The sequence below is a fragment of the Fundulus heteroclitus genome, chromosome 20 (assembly GCF_011125445.2).
Source record: "Fundulus heteroclitus isolate FHET01 chromosome 20, MU-UCD_Fhet_4.1, whole genome shotgun sequence".
Classification (NCBI taxonomy): Eukaryota; Metazoa; Chordata; class Actinopteri; order Cyprinodontiformes; family Fundulidae; genus Fundulus; species Fundulus heteroclitus.
The window spans coordinates 43,094,258-43,110,412 of record NC_046380.1 but is presented as its reverse complement, the minus strand read 5'-3'; the positions used below and the strand labels follow the sequence as shown (position 1 = coordinate 43,110,412).

General features: G+C 40.2%; 1 protein-coding gene and 1 long non-coding RNA gene across 3 annotated transcripts in view; both read left to right on the top strand.

The window, feature by feature from the left end:
* Positions 1-16,155, top strand: part of LOC105920400 (calcium-dependent secretion activator 1) — a 710,204-nt gene that overhangs the window by 281,662 nt on the left and 412,387 nt on the right. The window lies entirely within an intron of this gene.
* LOC118567196 lies at positions 11,003-14,496 on the top strand. The gene is made up of 2 exons (XR_004933537.1): positions 11,003-12,822; positions 12,967-14,496. It is a non-coding gene; the product is annotated as an uncharacterized LOC118567196 (long non-coding RNA).

Sequence of the window (16,155 nt, the reverse complement as noted above, 5' to 3'; positions counted from 1 at the left end):
AGATGGATGGATGGAATTAAATGCTGCTTCTCCATGTTTTGTTCTCGGTATGCAGAGTAGACCATAACCTGAAGATCTGAGTGGTCTGGAGGGGTTGATACAGCAACAACAGGTCTTTAATGTATTTTGGTGACAAATCATTTAGTAATGTATGAACTAACATAAATATTTTAAAGTCTATTCTCTGAGCTACAGGGAGCCAATGTAAAGACTTTAGAACTGGGGTGATGTGTTCTATCTTCCTGGTCTTAATGAGATCATGAGCAGCAGCATTTTGGATCAGCTGCAGCTGTCTGATTGATTTTTTATTTTTTTTTTGGGCAGACCTGTGAAGACACTGTTGCAGTGATCAATGCGACAGTGAGTACAGTGTACAGGTGAGTAAAAATACTCGCCTGTACACTGTGACTTCTCCTGCACTGTTTACATTTCAATTGTTTACTTTTAAATCACTGCTGCACCTTATACTGTAATTTAATTTTACTGCAATTCACAAGCTATATGCCACAAAATTTCATTCTGTACACACTCTGTGCATACAAAATTACAAAGTTGTCTAAGTCTAAGTTTAAAGATAAAGGTATCGATGAGTTTCTCTAGATCTTGTTGGGACATCAGTCCTTCCTTTAATCCTAGAAATGTTCTTCGGGTGATAGAAGGCTGACTTTGTAACTGTCTTTAAATGTCAATCACTACACCCAGATTTCGGGCCTGATCAGTGGTTTCTAGCTGAAGTTTTTAGTTGTTAACTGAAGCTGCGTGCTATCCCTGGTTTGTTCCTCTTTAAGTCCAAAGATAATAACTTCAGTTTGGTTTCTATTCAGCCGTAGAAAGTTTTGGCACATCCATGCATTGCTTTGTTCTAAGCATCTATTCAGTGAAAGGATGGGTTCAGAGGCACCTGGCAACATTGTAATGAAGAGCTGTGTATCATCTGCATAGTTAAGGTAACTGATCTTGCTTCTTATTATAACCTCAGCTAGTAGGAGAATACAGATATTCAATAAAAAGGGGCCCTAGGGTTGAACCTTGAGGTACCCCACATGTGACTGCTGAGGTCCAGCAGAACTAGCACTGTGGTTCTTCCACAGTCTGTATTTATGTGGATGTCATTGAACACTTTGACAAGGGCGGTCTCCGTGCTGTGGTGAGCACGGAAACCGGACTGAAAAACATCAAAAGCAGTTGGTCATTGTAAGGAAACTATTTAACTGTTGAAATACAGATTTTTCAATTATTTTATTGATAAATGGCAGGTTGGAGATTGGCCTGTAATTCTGCAGATGTGATTTGTCACATTGCTCTTTTTTATCAATGATTCAATAACTGCCGTTTATAAAGCCTAGGGGGAAACACCAGCAGGTTAGGGTTAGCTTGTACAGTCGAGTAGTTGAAATGTAGTCATTTTCTCTGCATGTATGTTTAAACCTTGCATTGGTACTGGATTTGGCGTAGTTGGGCAGATTAACCATCTAATTCTTTGAAATTTCTCTTTGAAGAAGCTGGCAAATTTATTGCAGCCCCTGGTAGAGTGGTGCTCCAGTTTTAAATTGACAGGAGTTTGTGAGTCTTTCGACTATGGTGAATAAAGTACGAGCATTGTTGATGTTTTTGTTTATGATTTCTGCTAAGAACATTTCCCTTGCATGTTTTAGCAATGAGTGATAGCTTTGCGGCTTCTCTTTGTCAGAATCAGAATCAGACATACTTTAATAATACCAAAGGGAAATTACTTTTGTTACACGCTCCGGATATATATACATATATATATACACACACACACATATATATATACATACACATACACATATATACACTCACCGGCCACTTTATTAGGTACCCCATGCTAGTAACGGGTTGGACCCCCTTTTGCCTTCAGAACTGCCTCAATTCTTCGTGGCATAGATTCAACAAGGTGCTGGAAGCATTCCTCAGGGAGTTTGGTCCATATTGACATGATGGCATCACACAGTTGTCGCAGATTTGTCGGCTGCACATCCATGATGCGAATCTCCCGTTCCACCACATTCCAAAGATGCTCTATTGGATTGAGATCTGGTGACTGTGGAGGCCATTTGAGTACAGCAAACTCATTGTCATGTTCAAGAAACCAGTCTGAGATGATTCCAGCTTTATGACATGGCGCATTATCCTGCTGAAAGTAGCCATCAGAAGTTGGGTACATTGTGGTCATAAAGGGATGGACATGGTCAGCAACAATACTCAGGTAGGCTGTGGCGTTGCAACGATTCTCAATTGGTACCAAGGGGCCCAAAGAGTGCCAAGAAAATATTCCCCACACCATGACACCACCACCACCAGCCTGAACCGTTGATACAAGGCAGGATGGATCCATGCTTTCATGTTGTAGACACCAAATTCTGACCCTACCATCCGACTGTCGCAGCAGAAATCGAGACTCTTCAGACCAGGCAACGTTGTTCCAATCTTCTATTGTCCAATTTCGATGAGCTTGTGCAAATTGTAGCCTCACTTTCCTGTTCTTAGCTGAAAGGAGTGGCACCCGATGTGGTCTTCTGCTGCTGTAGCCCATCTGCCTCAAAGTTCGACGTACTGTGCGTTCAGAGATGCTCTTCTGCCCACCTTGGTTGTAACGGTGGTTATTTGAGTCACTGTTGCCCTTCTATCAGCTCGAACCAGTCTGGCCATTCTCCTCTGACCTCTGGCATCAACAAGGCATTTCCGCCCACAGAACTAGCGGGTGCCGAGGAGGCTTAGCAGCGAGGCTAAAGGCTAACCCATTCAGACCGCCGCTACCATCCATCTGGCTTTCCAACGTTCGCTCACTGGACAACAAAATGGACCATTTACAACTCGAGCTCTCTGCAAAGAGGGAGTTCAGGGACTGCTGCGCTCTCATTCTGACCGAAACATGGCTCACCTCAACAATCCCAGACAACGCCGTTAGCCTGGAGGGACTCGCTACTTTCTGCGCCGACAGACAAACAGAACTCTGCGGTAAGACCCGAGGAGGCGGACTCTGCGTTTACACCAATAACACCTGGTGTAAAAATGCTAGATTAGTCACAAGTCTCTGCTCTCCGGACATTGAGCTTATGATTATTAGCTGCAGACCTTTTTATCTGCCTAGAGAGTTCACTGTTGTTATCATCGCAGTGGTTTATGTTCCTCCCAGCGCTAATACTAAAGATGCTATGAGTGTTCTCTATCGGACTATCTCTGAGCTGCAATCTGCACACACAGAGGGTGTTTTCATCATTGCTTGGGATTTTAACCAGGCAAATATGAAAACTGTTCTCCCTCATTTTTACCAACACATGGATTTTGCAACTCGGGGAGAGAACACTCTAGACTTAGTCTACACAAACATAAAAGAAGCATTCAGAGCAGCCCCCCGCCCCCACCTGGGCTCTTCAGACCACCTTTCTGTGATGCTAATTCCTGCATACAGGCCCCTGCTGATCAGAGCAAAACCAACAGCGAGGCAGGTGAGGGTGTGGACTGAGGGAGCAATGGAGGCACTCCAGGACTGTTTTGAGTGCTCTGACTGGAACATGTTCAAAGCTGCTGCAACTTATGAGGAATAGATCAACATTGATGAGTACGCCATGACTGTGTCAGCCTACATCAACAAATGCATTGAGGACATCAGCACCACCAAGACCATCATCACCCGAGCCAACCAACGACCCTGGATTACTGCGGAGGTCCGTCAAGCGCTAAAAGCACGGAACTCAGCCTTCAAGTCTGGTGACAAGGAGGCATTGAGGACAGCGAGAGCCAACCTGAACCGTGCCATCAGGCTAGCAAAGCGGAACCACAGTCAGAAAATCAAGGAGCTTTTCCATGACGCCAGCAACACCAGGAGCATGTGGAAAGGCATCCGGGAGATCACTGAATACAACACGCCCCCCCCCCCCCCCCCCCCCCCCCCCCGGTGGGTGAAGTTGATGCTGACTTCCTCAATGGACTAAATAACTTCTTTGGGAGGTTTGAGGCACTAAACAGCACTCCAGCAGTGAAAGCTGTTCCCCATCAGGAAGAGGAGGTCCTCTGCCTTGACACAGCCGACGTGTGGAAGACTCTGAGGAAAGTCAATCCGCAGAAGGCCCCAGGCCCCGACAACATACCTGGGCGGGTGCTCAAGGAGTGTGCAGGTCAGCTGGCTGGTGTCCTCACAGACATTTTTAACACCTCGCTGGACCAAGCCATAGTGCCAGCATGCTTCAAGTCTGCCTCCATCATTCCGGTGCCAAAGAAACCTCAAGTCACCTGTTTCAACGACTACCGGCCTGTTGCACTGACTCCCATCATGATGAAGTGCTTTGAAAGGCTGGTAAAGGAACACATCGTCTCCAGTCTCCCCCCAACACTCGACCCGTTCCAGTTTGCCTACCGACGGAACCGTTCCACTGAGGACGCCATCTCCTCTGCTCTTCACCTGAGCCTGGCACACCTGGAGGAGAAGAACACGCACGTGCGGATGCTGTTCCTGGACTTCAGTTCAGCGTTCAACACCATCATCCCACAACATCTGGTGGGAAAACTGGAGCATCTGGGCTTCAACACACCCCTACGAAACTGGCTGCTAGACTTCCTCACCAACAGACTATCGGACTCAGTCGGTCCGGGTCGGACAGAACACCTCTGATATCATCACCCTCAGCACCGGAGTATAATAGAGAGTATTCTGACCAGCTGTCTCTCTGTGTGGTGTGGAGGCTGCAGTGCCTCCGACTGGAAGAACGTGAGGAGAGTGGTGAGGACAGCAGAAGGGATCATCGGGGGTCCTCTTCCCTCCATTAAAGACATTTCATCGCAGCGCTGTGTGTCTCGAGCCCGAAACATCATCAGGGACCCCTCACACCCTGACCATGGACTATTCTCCCTGCTGCCCTCTGGAAAGAGGTTCCGCAGCATCCACTGCAGGTCCACTAGGTTCTGCAAAAGCTTTTTCCCTGCTGCCATCAGACTGTTGAACTGCTGAAGTATAAAAACGGACTGTGTACCACACTCGACTCACTGATTTGCACATTTGCACATTTGTATCGTATCCTGCAAAATCGCTGCTGCACCTTATCCGGAAACGTACTGCAAAACTGTTTACAATGCAACTGTCTACTTTTAAATCACTGCTGCACCTTGCTGCACAACTGTCAACTGGTAAATCACTGATGCACCTTACTGCATATTTGTTTACATTTGTTTTACATTGTTTACATTTCAACTGCCTACTGTTCACTGCTGCACTTTATCCGGAAGTCAATTGAAACTTATTCTGTAACTGACTGCGATTTATCACTGCACTTTTTATCCTGTACTGTAATTCACTGCAAGGTATCCTGTAGAGTTACTGCAATCTTTCTGAGCTGTGTAAAAACGAAATTTCGTTCTGTATGTACTCTGTGCATACAAAATGACAATAAAGAAAGTCTCTAAGAACTGCCGCTCACTGGATGTTTTTTCTTTTTCGGACCATTCTCTGTAAACCCTAGAGATGGTTGTGCGTGAAAATCCCAGTAGATTAGCAGTTTCTGAAATACGCAGACCAGCCCTTCTGGCACCAACAATCATGCCACGTTCAAAGTCACTCAAATCACCTTTCTTCCCCATACTGATGCTCGGTTTGAACTGCAGGAGATTCTCTTGACCATGTCTACATGCCTAAATGCACTGAGTTGCCGCCATGTGATTGGCTGCTTAGAAATTAAGTGTTAACGAGCAGTTGGACAGGTGTACCTAATAAAGTGGCCGGTGAGTGTATATACATACACATATATATATATATATATATATATATACACAACTACAGGTCCAAAATAAAGTGTTATTGACATGTAAAAACAGTGCAAGGAATGAATAAGTGTCAATTACAGTCTTTGTCTGAATCACTGAGGGAGGCGTAAAGATTTATGACCACAGGCAGGAATGATTTCCTGTGGCGCTCTGTGGTACATCTGGGTATGAGTAGTCTTCTGCTGATGAAGCTCCTCATAATTTCATAGATTTATAGATCTCATAATAAGTGTGAAGTCGAGTTTTATGCTATGTTCAGCCCTATGACAAAGTTTTCTTTCAAATCTCACTAATGGAGCATTTCTCCATCAAGATTTCTTCCTGCCAGAGACAACCTTAACTTTAATGGGAGCAATATAATCAATAATGTCCAAAATCTTAGAATGGAAATTATCTACTTACTCATTTGTTCTGTTAGCATTGAAATTAGGTGGAGGAATATATTTGATTAAAAGTTTCAGCTGTGTTGTCTATAACATAATGTTTTGTTACAAGATCTGTTTTGCTAAGTGAATCAACAGATTGTACTTTCAAAGATAACAGAGAAATTATCCAACAAGGTGACATCAAATACAGAGACATTGGAAATATTTACACCCTTGCTGATAATCAAGTACAGATTATGTCCTCGATTGTGCATTGCTTGTTTGATATGTTGAGTAAAACCATAGTTATTAACTATATCACGCATCATTTTTGCGTCTCTGCCTTTTGGCTTGTCAACATGTATGTTGAAATCTGCCACAATTAGTAAATGGATAAATGGATATAACAGATAAAAGCTCATTAAAATCATTGAAGATTTGTTTTTCATATTTTGGGGTTTTGTAAATAGTTAGTATCAGAGTTTGTCTATGTCCTTTTATCTAAATTACCAAATATTCAAAAGAGTGAAATTTTCCAAGGAAAACTTTTTTACAGTTTTGTGAAGCATGAAATGTTGCCTAGACATATTGCTTATCTGTTTGTTTTGGAATAATGTGCATCTGCTGCCTTTGTGCTTGTCCTTGTACAATCTTTGTTGGGACAGTGATGTCATTGTTCACGTTGTCCTGTGTTTGGAGAAAAGACCTGTTGTTAACAGCATTGAAAATATTGGCAGTGAAAAGTTTTTTTCCCATCTTGATTTAGGCCGACTCTATTGTGTCTGAAAAAATGATGGCATTCCCAGAAAATCTTCTGATTGTCAATAGAGTTTGCGGAGCTGGTTGAACATTCTTTAATAAGAATTGAAAATGCATGGCGGAGGCCTTATGTTATGCACCTATTAAGGGTTTCTTTAATAGGCGCCCGCCTATGCATTGAAAATGCATGGCGGAGGCCTTATGTTATGCACCTAATAAGGGTTTCTTTATTAGGCGCCCGCCTATGCATTGAAAATGCATGGCGGAGGCCTTATGTTATGCACCTAATAAGGATTTTCTTTATTATTAGGCGCCCGCCTATGCATTGAAAATGCATGGCGGAGGCCTTATGTTATGCACCTAATAAGGATTTCTTTATTAGGCGCCCGCCTATGCATTGAAAATGCATGGCGGAGGCCTTATGCTATGCACCTAATAAGGGTTTCTTTATTATTATTATAATACCGTTAATACAGCCCGAATCGTAGGGTCTACCCCCACATACTATATATCGAAACGTTGGTCTCGACGCCGCGATCCGGGCTTTTTGTACTTGACGCCGTTTCGGCTTACGGTTGGAACAAAATTCACCAAAAACCACTTAAAATTCACTAAGAAACCACTTCTTCAACACAGTTGACCTTTCAAAAATGCGCGGCTGAGCACGGCACTGGTGTTGTGGGGAAGTGGGTTAGGTGTCGGGCTGCAAAGCAGAAGATCGTAGGTTCGACTCCAAGCTGTGCCAATTTCCCTTTGGCTTTAAAAAACGATTTTTTAATTTAAATCATTAGCCAGATTAATTTATCCAGATTAATTTGTCCAGGATATATCTTAAATATACCAAATGGGTATCGTTAGTGTGTTGAGCTTGAATCAGCAGGTTAGGGTAGCAGGTCGACCGCCCCAAGATGGCGGCCGTATTCAAATTCATCACAATCTCTTTAATCTTACATATGAAAAGTTATCCCTCGAGCCCTGACGTCAATAGTCCGTCGATTTAAACAAAAATACGCCGCACAGTGCCGGGGTATCGTTAGTGTGTTCAGCTTGAATCAGCAGGTTAGGGTAGCAGGTCGACCGCCCCAAGATGGCGGCCGTATTCAAATTCATCACAATCTCTTTAATCTTACATATGAAAAGTTATCCCTCGAGCCCTGACGTCAATAGTCCGTCGATTTAAACAAAAATACGCCGCACAGTGCCGGGGTATCGTTAGTGTGTTCAGCTTGAATCAGCAGGTTAGGGTAGCAGGTCGACCGCCCCAAGATGGCGGCCGTAATTCGAGGGGCGCTGCTTGTTGTGCTCAAACAGTACAACAAGCAGTACTCTTTGAGTTCCGGGTCAGAGGTGAACTCCTCCATCTTGTGGCTTGCTGTGCTGTGCTGCTGTTTTTCCTAAATTACTGAAGGATATTGTTGAATGAAGTCCAATTTACCCAGACGAAGGGTGTTCCATTGGGTGTTTTCCTTGCAACTACGTGACGGTGAGTCGTTTATTTAATGTCGGTTTTATATTATGGTAGAAATGCGGTGGCAAGGCTACACGGCACTGAGGGATGGAAGAGCTGCGTGAAGCTGACACCCCACCCACAGAAAAAACTCCGTTAAATAGACGGAATGGTTAGTGCTTCGCTTTTGCAGGTTTGTGCCGTTAAAATTAGCGTTTGTGCTGTTTTGGTTTTGAAGATATTAAAGAATATTTGTTAAGGTCATCCAGAATTCACCATCTCCCCATTTTGCTTCGAATCCGATCAAACTGGGCTACTTTTTTTAGTGCTTCGTTTGTGCAGGTTTGTGCCGTTAAAATTATCGTTTGTGCTGCTTTGGTTTCGGAGATATTATGAATTTTAATTTCAACCGATGACGTCATCCCAGCCCGCCGCTTCAAAATAAAGTGCTACGGTAAATCATATGTTATTGCCGTCACTGGAAAAAACGTAAGTCTTTTTAATATATTTCTACTGATAAATCAGTAACATTACTATGAAGTTGTGTCATCTACCGAGCCTCCCCCTACAGCATTCTTATAAAATGATTTATATATTCCTGCTTATTGGCAAAGATCTCTTGGGACACATGTTTTTGTTTGTTTTTTTAGTTTCCTGACTGAGGGGAGAGGCTGGAACAGTCTCTGTGCAGGATGGCTGGCGTCCTTAATGATGTTCCTCATTTGTGTAAAAAGATGTGGTCAGATCTACCGTTTGGTCTCAACACTTTTCTCAAGAAAGCAGTTATTAATTTTATATTTTTCTTTTATCATGCAAGTTGTTTTAGCTGCTATTGTAAAATGTGTGTTATATTGTTTTGTACTTTATTCCTGAATAAATATTGCGATTTATTTTGTCTCATTTAAAGAACTTTACTTTAGATAGCAATGTCAAGTGACATTGCCAAAAAAGGCATTTCATTTATTAGAATGTTCAACTGTTTTCATAAAGTCTATTTTTCCTAATCAGAAGGGTTTATTCTTCTTCGAGAGTATAATGTTTATAACATTTTCAAACAATAACTTGGTTATAGTTGATCTTAGTAGTCATAGTTCATTACTCCTCTGAATTAATTAGAATAGCAAACCTTTATTGCTCTACAATAGGGAGATTTGGGGGTGTCTGCACCTAACAAAAGGGCAATTAAAGTATACAGGCTTATATAACGCAGAAAACATACCCAAACTAAAATCAATAACAGAAAAACTGCAAAAAATAAATCACACTGGTCAGCCTATAAAGTATAACAATATTAAAATTCATAATATCTCCGAAACCATAGTAGCACAAACGTTAATTTTAACGGCACAAAGATGCACAAACACAGCACTAAAGAAGTTGACCACTCTGGTTTGCTTTGGCTCCAGCTCAGCACCAGCAAAGGAATAACAATGTAGCGCTTTATTTTGCAGCGGCGACCTGTGGTGACGTCACCGGCTGGAATTAAAACTTATATTATCTGCGAAACCAAAGCAGCATAAACGCTAATTTTAACGGTACAAATTTGCACAAACGAAGCACTAAAGAAGTTGACCAGCTTGGTTGGATTCAAAGCAAAATGATGGGATGGTGAACTCTAGATGAACTTAACAAATATTCTTTAATATCTTCAAAACCAAAACAGCACAAACGCTAATTTTAACGGCACAAATGTGCACAAACCAAGCACTAACCATTCCGTCTATTTAACGGAGTTTTTTCTGTGAGTGGGGTGTCAGCATCTGACACATGGCCTTTGGTGGGTGATTCTCACAAACCCAACCTATCGAATGTCTTAGAAGATTTTAGGGGCATACTCATAAAAAAATAAAAAGAATCCACTTTTATTTGGACAATCATTATTTCTAATATTTGGCACAGATCATTGTTGGTTACCAAAATACATTTTTTTATGTTTTTTAACCGTTTTTGGAGTCACAAATTCACTACCGTAATGCGTCCTAAGGGGGGAAAAATTGCTTTCGTCTCAATTTATCATTATAAATAATCAAGCAGGTTTAAAAAAAATATCAGACATTTGTTAAAATATACATTAATTAATAAAATATGACAATATATAATAATTTTTCTTTTAAGTAATTCAGAATATTTTAATAAAAGTGAGTGTCCGGAGGTGCAACTCTCATTACCGTTGCACCATGTTCAAAGTCCTGTAATATTCACAGAATTTTTTAAATAAAGTTATTCTGACCCATGATGCACCACAAAGAAGAGAAGACAAAAGATGGCTACAAGGTAAGATTGTTTGACATCTTTTGATCATGATTACTGTTAGGTTTCTCCTTCCATATGCCTATTTTTACACTATAGGTCACAGGTGTCAAACTCAAGGCCCGTGGGCCGAATCTGGCCCGTCGAGGTAAATTAACCGGCCCTCAAGAGCCAGAAAAAAAAGGCATATCGTGTCATAAAGTAGAGGCATATATCATGTTAAAGTGTATAAAGTGGGGGGTGGTGGCCTAGAGGTTAGAGCACAGAGCTTCGGTCCCAGAGGTTCTGAGTTCAAATCCCACAAGCTGCCATTCTGGGTCCCTGAGCAAGACCCTTAACCCCTGATTGCTCCCCAGGCGCCACACGGTGGCAGCCCACTGCTCCCCAAGGGGGATGGGTTAAGATGCAGAAGTGTGTGAGAAATTATCAGTGACAAAAAAAAAGAACTAAATTGTCTGAAGAAAAAACTAAAACGAATGGAGGAACACAGGTCCACAGTTCTACTTACAAGTCGAGCCAAACAGAGGAGAGAGAACCGCAAAAAGCAGTGTGAGAGAAGCCAAAGAAGAAAGATGAGTGACAATGTCAGACTGTTCCTAAACAGAGATGATGTGTCCACATTAATAAATGGTAAAGCTGGGGAAGTCAGGAAGGGTGGACAAATTTACAGGAAGAGGTTCCTCTCAGACACCATGGGAAATCTCCACAAGAGATTTCTTAAAGAGAACCCAGGGCTCAATGTGTCCCGCTCCCAGTTTTTTAAGCTGAAGCCCTTCTGGATAGTGAGACCAAAGATCACAGACAGAGAAACATGTGCCTGCAAAATTCATGAGAATTTTTCAAGTAAAGTTAAAAAAATGCACCATCTTGGAATGATGCATACATTATCTGTTACTGATGTAGTGGCTTCATCCGTCTGTGATTCAGAAAACATTGATTGCATGTATGGTAGATGTGAAGCCTGCAAAGATCTTACTTTCCCTGTCACCGTGGATCCAACAACAAAAAACAACATCATATCTTGGACTGAGTGGACAACAAGGTCAAGAACAGTAACAAACAAAACTGCAGGATGGCACTACAACTGAGATTGATATCAAAACCACATCCCTGGAGAAGAAAGTAGCTAGTATTGAAAAACTCGTAGAGCTAACAAAGTTGGAACTGCCACGGATCTCTACTCATTTGTACAACATTTGGCACCAGTTCACTCGTCTCAAGAAACTGAAAGAAAATTTGACCCAGCATGATGTTGTAGTCCATGTTGATTACAGTGAAAACTACACCTGCAAATGGAGCAAGGAAATAAAAGACACTCACTTTGGTGGATCCCACCAGCAAGTCACACTCCATACAGGGGTGTTATACTACGCTCGTGGTCAAGCCGAATCCTTTGCTACTGTGTCTGCCAGTTTACAGCACGATGCTGTTGCTACATGGGCACATTTGCAACCAGTTTTAGAGTATATAACATCTAACTACCCCCTGGCAAAAAATATCCACTTCCTTTCCGATGGACCAACATCTCAATATCGGAATAAGGTAGCATTCTACCTTACATCCACAGTGCCTTTTATGAAAGGTTTTAAGACTGTGACGTGGAACTTCACTGAGGCCTCTCATGGGAAGGGAGCTCCTGATGGAGTAGGAGGTGCTCTTAAAAATCTCGCAGATCGTATGGTGGCCTATGGCACAGACATCCCAAATGCTTCTGCTCTACTAGAGAATCTGGCAAAGCACTCATCTGTTAGGCTTTTTGAAGTAACAGAGGATAATATTGCTGCGTATGGGGAACTCGTTCCTCCATTCCTGAAATCAGTCCCAGGAACTATGAAAGTACACCAGGTGAGCACCCACATGTCCAACTAAACAAATTCACACTTGCTATTATCTTGCTTGTCTTTTTTTTAACTTGATTTCATTTTTTTCTATAAATATTTTTCTATATTTTTTGTTGTAATTTTAAACAAAATATTTTTATATAGACCTGACCTTTTCATGGTTTTGCAGATAAAACTAAACATAATGGCTCCACAGGTCGTTGCTACTGAACCAGGAAATATTAGATTTCGAGAGGTCTCGTGCTTCTGTAGTCACTCTTGTGACTGCTTCTCCCCAAAAGAGTTTGTTTTCACTCAAAAGGAATCTGAAGAGACCATCAAAGTAGGAACATGGGTCCTTGTGGACTATGATGGAGACCTCTATCCTGGCACAGTAACACAGGTAGGTTTAAGACTGAGTGGAGAATGGAAAGTCAGGTATTGGATTCAGATTGTCAACATGTAATGTGGAGGTAATGATCATGTAATAATCAAATTGTCTTTGATAAACGCAGTCGATAAACCTTTTTTTGCTTCATTAATCCAGATTGCCAGCGGTCAGTATGAGGTTGATACAATGAGCTGTGCAGGAGACAACCGCTTCTACATCCCATCAATAAGATTTGCTGGTGAGAAGGTGTGGTATTATTTGGATTACATCAAAGAAATTATTCCTGAACCACTGCCTACCTCTTCATCCGCAAGACACTTCTGTGTGGTGTCAGAAATCTGGGCCAAGTACAAAAAGAAAGTCCAATGAATTATTAGCTTCAATGGCATATTAAGGCAGTTGTAGATAGAAACAAAAGGATGGAAAAAATATCCACCAAAAAATCTCAAATTTTGTACAATGTACAAGTAAATTTCTAACTTTTGAAACTCAGAAAGTTCCATATTTGTTTCTCAAAAATTTCTGATTTTAATCTCAAAACTTCATCGGTTTTTGTAGGAAATTTTTGACTTTTTGAACTCAAAACTCAGAAATATTCTGACATTTAAAAAATATATTTTTTTGGCAGAAATTTACTCCTCTTTTTTCTTATCTACAATAGGCCTCTTACATTGTCATTTACCAGTGTTAATGAGAAGGATAAAAAAACTAGAATATTGGCTCTACTTCTGAAATATGTGATTTCTTGTGTACTGGCATTGTTTCCTGTTTATCTGAGAGGGGTTTTCTATTCTTCCTTTTCACACAGTGTTGTATCACTAATAATTTGATAGCACAAAGTTGAAAAAAACAAACCTGAATTCAGGCATTTCCCTGTTGTGTTTCCTGCTATTTAGAAGTTCAATATCTTTTTTCTCTCTGTGCCTTTGTTCTGATGACCTATCACCTCCCTGTGCCTTGGTTGCTTTTGCATTTACCCTAAATCCAACTCATTGTTTCCCATTGTCGTTTGTGAATTTGTTTTGCTTCAAACAAATTCACAAATATGCGCAAATTTAAACCGTGCATTTAAAATAGCACAATTTTTATGTTGCCAATTTATTTTAAATGAATATTACTTCAGTTTGTACTCTTTCTGAACCACTGCCTACCTGTTTATCAGCAAGACACTTCCGATTCACTTCCGAATCCTTATAGCTGTTACTATAAGCACTGTGACGCAAATATGGGAATATTTTTTCTGTTCAGTTTGTGTATGTCGACTTAATAAACTTAAAAAATGTTTGCAAATGTATGTTTTACTAGGGTATTTTATTGTTTGTGTAGGTAAATATTAATATAGTTATGAAGGGTTCACTACCGAAACATTGTTATTCATTACCGAGATATGTTTTTTCATTACCGCTATGTCAACTTTATGAGGATTTATTTAGATTAGTTATATGAATTACTTTTATATTTTTATCCCTTCATGAAATGTGCCAGACCTTTTATACTATGGTTGTATTATTTTTTCAATGTAATGATTTGATACAAAATCACAATCAAAATTGACTTTGAAATTTGCATAACTGTTACGGTGATGAAATGATTTTTTGCAGTAAAATAAAACGTTTTTTTTAAAAATGCCTATTTTTGTTTATATCTGTCTCTCTGTGCACACTGAAGTCCTTGGTGTCCAAAAAATGTGAAAAAAAAGGTTTTGTGGTTTCAAATTTCTTCATGGAAATTGTGTTACAGTAATGAATATATTTGCTAAAAGTTAGAATAAAATGTTTAAAAAATACCTAGAAAATGTGCATATAGATTATAATTTTACAGTGAAAAGTAAAATTAGGATCTACTTTATAAAATGTGAATGTTTTTGTGTGTACATTATATTTTTTAATTTTTGTTTCACGTTGGACCATGTTTGTGAGAATCACCCTGGTGAGCTTTGGTGACATTAAGTATTGGCACCCTTTTTGAGGAACTTCCCAGTACAGGATTTGGACCAAACTAACAGGGTACAATCACCCGGTGATACTGGACACAACCATAGACATATATAAAGAGTAGACCCCGCATCGACCGCTCTCGCCTATAGGCGCTGACGAGATTTAGGGGCGCCATCTTGGGGCGGTCGACAACTCCGCTCAGTCTAATGTGTTAACCAGGTGCAGAATCAATTTTAATCAACTATAACTCGTTTAATGTTGAACTAATTTTCACATTTGTTTAGCTTAAAACTTTAAAACTATAGCTATTATAACAAATGGTCCAGTGCGTTTAAATAATCTTAGTGGGGTTAAAAGTAATAGAATATTCTGACATGATGTATGTATGTTTCAAAACACAGCCACACACACATTTTTTATAATTTTTTTATTGCTATATAAACAAACACATTTGTACATGTACATATGTACATATACTTCCCAAAAAGAACCCGTGATGGGCGAAATCTGTAAAGTAGTAACCTTTATTTTTTTTACAATTATTATATACAATTAAATACACTATAGTATATTGAAACCATAGAACAAAACCTTTTTACCGGCCCAAGCATTTGTTTAACAAATGAACGTTTTTTTTTTATTATTATTTACAAATAAGCTGTAAAATAATAATTTTAATCAATACGAACTGAAGGCTTCAAATTGCGACCCGAGTCATTGGATTAGAACGGGAGAAAATTTAAAATTATTATAAAAAAAATACAAAGTACAGTAGGACAAATAGTGACTCGTGTGTATTTCACTGCTCTTTTGACTGAGGCGCTGCATCCGTGACTCCGGTCTGTAGCGTTTTTTTCTTCTAAAGCCCGCGGTGCAGGTGAGTTTTTTTTTTCGGGAGAAGAACACATTTTTATCGGTAGTTGTCACTCTTTTTTTCAAAAAAGATTCTTATAAACCGACACGCCACCTGATGAGAACTGTAATGAACGGCTCATCAATGCAAATCCGTGAAGCAGAGAGACCGTGAAAGGTGAACCGCAATATAGCGAGGGTTCACTATATATATATATATATATATATATATATATATATATATATATATATATATATATATATATATATATATATAAATATAAAATATATGCTGTTTATTCACTAATGTCTAACAACAACTTTGTATCTCCTAGTATTAGAAAACTTACATTCTGATCAAAAATATAAACAATGTCTTTTCATCTTGCTTGTGAAAAGTTATCCCTCGAGCCCTGACATAAATAATCCCTCGATTTAAACAAAAATGAGCCGCACAGTGCTGCGGCATCATTAGTGTGTCAGCTTGAATCAGCAGGATTAGGTATCAAGTCGACCGCCCCAAGGTGGCGCCCGTAATTCCTGCGCAGCGACAGTC